This window comes from Diceros bicornis, chromosome 18, assembly GCF_020826845.1.
Source record: "Diceros bicornis minor isolate mBicDic1 chromosome 18, mDicBic1.mat.cur, whole genome shotgun sequence".
NCBI lineage: Eukaryota > Metazoa > Chordata > Mammalia > Perissodactyla > Rhinocerotidae > Diceros > Diceros bicornis.
The window spans coordinates 14,632,821-14,638,820 of NC_080757.1; positions in this window are offsets into that span (position 1 = coordinate 14,632,821).

The following is a 6,000-nucleotide window of genomic DNA, read 5'->3' on the forward strand; positions in this document are numbered from 1 at the left end:
CAGATGATCCCAAAATGTTGGATAGTTTATTTACATCCACCTTTGCTACTCATAACCCCAACTGGGCTGACATTCAGGCTCTCAGGAACACCCTCCTCACTCTAGAGGAACGTCGGGTGGTACTGGACAGGGCTCATCAGGAGGCCGAGAGACACCAGGGGTTACAACCTAACAATCCCATCAGGGCTCCAGCACTACAGGCCATACCCGGGGTTCAGCCAGGCTGGGACCCCAGTGACCCCGGGACTGGCACGGCTAAACCAATACAAAGCATGGTTAATAACATGAATGCATGAGGGGGTCTCAAAACCAAAAAGACTAAATAAAGTCCAGGAGGTACTACAGGGACCAAAAGAAAACTCTTCGACTCTTCTAGAGAGAGTCTTCAGAGCTTACAGAAAGTATACTGACATTGATCCAGAACATCCAGATAACATGAAGCTGATCAATATGACTTCTATCAGCCAGAGTGTCCCTGATATAAGGAAAACGTTACAAAGACTGGAAGGGGGGTTGGGGATGCCCATGTCTCAACTTTTTGAGATTGCCTTTAAAGTGTTTAACAGCCAGACCAGATACAAGAAAAACAGAAACAAGGGAAGATGCGACAACAGGCTGCCCTGCTTGCCACAGCAATCAGCGGCAATCATCCAAAACCACAGCTGTCCACAGGAAGAGGCAGACAACCATGGATAAGATCCCTAGGGCCTCCTTCTTCCAATCATTCTGAGCAACTGACTCTGGTACCTTGGCAATGTGCCTATTGTAAGCAGAAAGGCCATTGGAAAAAGGAATGTCCTCACTGTTCTCTAAGTCAAGTGAGGAAACCAGAGTGCCTAACAACTAGATGCCCCAATTTGCTGACAGTGACCAAGAATGACAGGGCCCGGGGACTCCTCTAGACTCCACCAGCACCATTGACATTTCCCACAAGGAACCACAGGTGACAACTGACATGGGAAGAAAACTTATAGACTTTCTAATTGATACCAGAGCCACTTATTCTGTACTAAACACCAGACAAGCCCCCCTCTCCCCCAAGACCACATCCATTACTCATGTACCTGGGGACGTCTCTCATAAACCTTTCCTACAACTGCTCGAGTGTCACACGGGAGAACATATCTAAAGCACAGCTTTTTGTATATGCCTGAGCGCCCTATTCTATTGTAGGGATGAGATCTACTAACAAAATTAAATGACCAAGTGACTTTTTCACCAGAGAAAGTGTTAAAGTCCTTCCCGATCAAGTCTGCACCTTTTAGGCCATCCTGTTGCAATTGGGAGACAAGCCTCAATGAGAAGTCCCTGAAGAAATTCTACATAGGTAAGAGCAGATGTTTGGGTTGAGAGGAGGCTGGAAAGAGCCAAGAAGGCTGACCCAATAATGGTAAAACTCTGCCGAGAGACCAAGACTCCAAATTTGAATCAATACCCTTTAAAGAGGCATGAGAAAGAAGATATAGCCTCTGATAGCCAGCTTCCTTAAATATCAAGTAATCTGACATTGTCAATCCCCATACAACTGTCCCACCCTGCTGACACAAAAACCTGGGAACAGGGACTATCATTTTGTACAGGATTTGAGAGTCATTAACCAAACTGTAGAGGACACACATCTGGTGATGCCAAATCTTTATACTTTGCTTACCACTTTACCTGGAGACTTTTCCTGGTTTACAGTTCTAGACTTAAAAGATGACTTTTTCTACTATCCCTAAGCTCTGAGTCTCAGGAACTGTTTGCCTTTGAATGGGACAATGTAGTGGGAAGTTCTAGTCAAGGACTTAAGGGGTCTTGAGTTAAATGAGAGAGTCTTACTCTAATATATGGATAACACATTGCCTCAGACCAAAATCCAGTAATAACTTTAAATTTCCTGACAGAATGGGGATATGAAGTCTCCAAGGGAAAGGCACAAATTTCACAACTAACTGTAAAATATCTAAGATTTAAGTTATCAAAAAGACAAACTTACTGCTGGAGGGGAGGGAGGCACTAGCTACGGTGGAGTTCGCCACCACCAAAAGACAGCTGCGAGGATTTTTAGGAATGGCTGGGTTTTGCTAATTTTGGACTCATGACCAAACCGCTATATGAGACTCTTAAAGGAAATGACAATGAGCCATTAGACTCAACTGCAGAATGCCATGAGGCATTTCATACCATCAAGGAGAAGCTGTTAACAGTCCCAGCACTTGCTCTCCCAGACATTAGAAAGCCACTTGAGGGCCAGTCCCGTGGCTTAGCAGTTAAGAGCGTGCGCTCTGCTACTGGCAGCCCGGGTTAGGATCCCAGGCACACACCGATGCACTGCTTCTCCAGCCATGCTGAGGCCGCGTCCCACATACAGCAACTAGAAGGATGTGCAGCTATGACATACAATCATCTACTGGGGCTTTGGGGGAAAAATTATAAAAAAAAAGAAAAAAAAAAAAGAAAACCACTTGATCTGTTTGTATGTGAAAGACAGGGTGTGAGTCCTGGAGTACTAATTCAGAACTTAGGTCCCACTAGAAGGCCAGCAGCTTACTTCTGAAATCAACTGGACATCATAACTCAAGTGTTGCCATTTTACCTCCGAGCAGAGGCTGCAATCTGTGACCTTTTAAAAGAGGCTGAAAAATTTACCCCGGGCTAGCCCACTACTGTGCACACTCCACATTGTGTGCTACCTCTACTTGAACAGAAAGGTGGATATTGGCTTACTTCAGGAAGATTGGACAAATATCAGGCCATAGTACTGGACAATTGGAATGTGAAATTAAAGGCGGTATCTACTGTGAACCCAGCAACTTACTCCACAGTAGGACCGGAGAACCTGTCCATGATTGTTTACAAAGAATTGAAGAAGTTTATTCTAGAAGACCTGACCTGAATGCTCAGCCTTTGGAAAATCCAGATAGGGGAAATGTTTACTGATAGGAGCAGCTTCATGGACTATGGACTCCGAAAGGCCTGGTATGCAATAGTAACTCCTCAGAAAGTCCTAGAAGCAGAAGCCCTCCCTCCAGTTATGTCTGCCTGGAAGGCAGAGCTCATAGTCCTCATGAGAGCCCTGCATCTTGGAGCTAAGAAAAAGACAACAATTTATACTGATTCTAAGTAAGTCTTCTCTGTTCTGCATGCACCTGGGGCCATAAGGAAAGAGAGAGGTCTAGTAATATCAGGAAAGGAGGATATTAAACATGTGGAGGAGATACTGGCCTTATTAGATTCTGTTATGATGCTGGAAGAAGTAGCCATATATATTGCCCAGGCCACCAAAGACTGATCCTTTTATAGCCAAAGGAAATAATTTGGCTGATCTGGCTGTAAAACAGGCATCCAGAACCAAAATTCCAAATCCTAAGGCCCTAGCATTCATTCCAAGTGTGGTTGTGTCCCTATTTAAGCCTCAGTATTCAGAAATGTATCTAGACAGAGCAGATGAATGGGGATTTCATGTTGACTCTCAAGACTTGGGTAGTGATCAATACCAAACAACCAAAGAATGTTGTATTTAAACAGAACATGGACTAGTGCCTATACCTGAGCATTTAATGGAAAGAATTATAACTCATTTACATCAAGGAACCCATTATGGGGGAGATGCAACCTATCACTGGCTACAAAAGTTGATTGTTGGTCCACAAACGTGAAGGAATATCCAAAAGATAGTACCAAATTGCCTGATTTGTGCCAGAAACAATCCCCAAACAGGGCCACTTTCTATAATAAAAGGGATGCAAACTCAAGGGATAGAACCAGGAGATGATTGGCAAACAGATTTTACCATCATTATGCCAAGGGCCTTGAGAAATTATAGGTATTTTCTGATATTTGTGGATCCTTCACAGGATGAGTCAAAGCCTTTCCATACAGGACACACAAGGCTTCTGAGGTCGCAAAGGCCTTACTGGAAGAAAGTATCCCTCGCTTTGGGTTGCCTCTTTCAATCCAAAGTGGCAATGGAGGAGCTATCATAGCCAAGGTAACACAGGAGGTGTCTAGGGCCCTCAGAATACAATGGAAGTTATATGCTTCATGGAGACCTCGGTCTACAGGAAAGACTGAAAAGATGAACCATACCCTAAAGAAAACAATTGCCGAAATAAGTCAGAAAACCAACCTAACGTGGGATAAGATCTTACCAGTTGCCCTGCTTAGAGTAAGAGTCGGCCCTAGAAGCAAGCTCCAATTGAGCCCTTATGAAATGTTATAGGGAAGCCCTTCCTTAAGACTAAGTATTATTGCAGTCTTGAAAATGATCACACTGTAAAAAAATTAGATACTATAAAATGTGTACAGTCTCTAGGTGCTACTTTATCTGCTATACATAAATATGCTTCTAGCCAATTAATGGTTCCCACAGACATTCCCCTGCCCTGCACAAGCCTGGGGGATTGGCCCTCCTCAAGACTTGGAAAATCAACACCCTGAGCACCAACTACAACCTAAATGGAATGGACCCTATGAAGTCCTGGTTACACATTCTTCAGTTAAGCTAAAAGGACTTAAATCTTGGATATACCACTCACAAGTAAAACAGTGTATATTTCTAGTCCCCTTTATAATTCCCAAACAGGTCACCCCCTTCAGGGACAACAGGAAACAGAAGGACCAAATCACCCAAACACTAGGGGGCTGTGGAGGCCTAAGGCCAACTTTTCTACCTGAGAGTATTCTTGTGAACCTTTAACTCATCGTAAGTTACTTTTCAGGAAAAAAGACAAAACAAATGATAAAACTGAGGGGACTCTTGGATCTCCAGATAAATAAGAAGCTGTTCCTGTCTCTAAAACCAGACTCTGCCTGATTATGTTGAGAGGCCAGAAGCAGACGACAGCTGAAGGAGATAGCTTACTAGAGACACCAGAGCAGGCCTGACTGATACAACTTAATTTTACCTTGTTCTTATACACACTAGTCTTCACTACCTAACTCATCATCCCTACCACCTTAATTTAACCCCAGAAAAGACTATTCACAAATTCTGGCTTCCCCTTAGATAGAATTCCATAATGTCTCATTTCCTTACTGATGAAACCCCTCTCACTAATACCTCAATGCCTGACTCCTTTGGTATATTGTCCTCTTTCTTCTTCTCACTATAATTGTCCTGACCTTCTTCTTCCTACAAGTCAGTTGCCTCCTCCCAGAAGGACTAAACCATTCTCTCTGTAGATTCAAGTCCAGACTATAAAATGTTTTCTATTTTTCTTTGCTACGTTTATTTGTTAGCCCCAGACTCCTAGGCTTGGAAAGAAAATTCCTTAATAAGAATTTCACAGGGTCTTTCAAAACCAGGAAACTTGACTGACTATTGGATTTGCCATCATAAAGCCCTACTCAGTACATGATCATGGTGACCCTATGGTAATGCCAGTAATCAATTTCTCCAGCATACCCAATTTCACTGTGACTTATAGTAAAAAAAAAAACCTTTAGAGGTAACCTATAGGGTTAGATTAATCAACAGAGGATCTCCTGTCACCTGTTTCTTCATAACACCCCCCACAAAGCAGCCTATAATGATTTCCAGAGGGGAATGTAAGGACAAAAGGACCTATAATCACAAGAACAAGACATTTGCTAATGGTCAGACTAAACTTACCTGTTTACTCGATGACATTTACTATTCACTTCCTGTTTCCTTCCTTCTGGTCCGGGAAAGGTGCACGAGAACATTTTTGAACTATAGGTCCACCCAATTGTCTCAATATTTTAATAAAAAAGATTGAATCTTCCTTCAAGGACCATTCAACTCTCTACCAATGTGTAGATTAAATTATTCCTCCTGGATGGTGCCCTGCACTGCCCCGTGCCTTGACCACGTTCTGGATAAGATTTCCAAAAAGGAAAACCTAAATTTTAACAATATGTCTGGTATCCTATGTGTCCCCTCAGCAAACATCTTTGCCTGTGGGTCCAACTAGCAGCCCTGGGCCTACAAATGCCTTGATAGCTGGTGTATAGGGGGTACTTATATACCACTAGTATATTTAACCACTCTTTTCT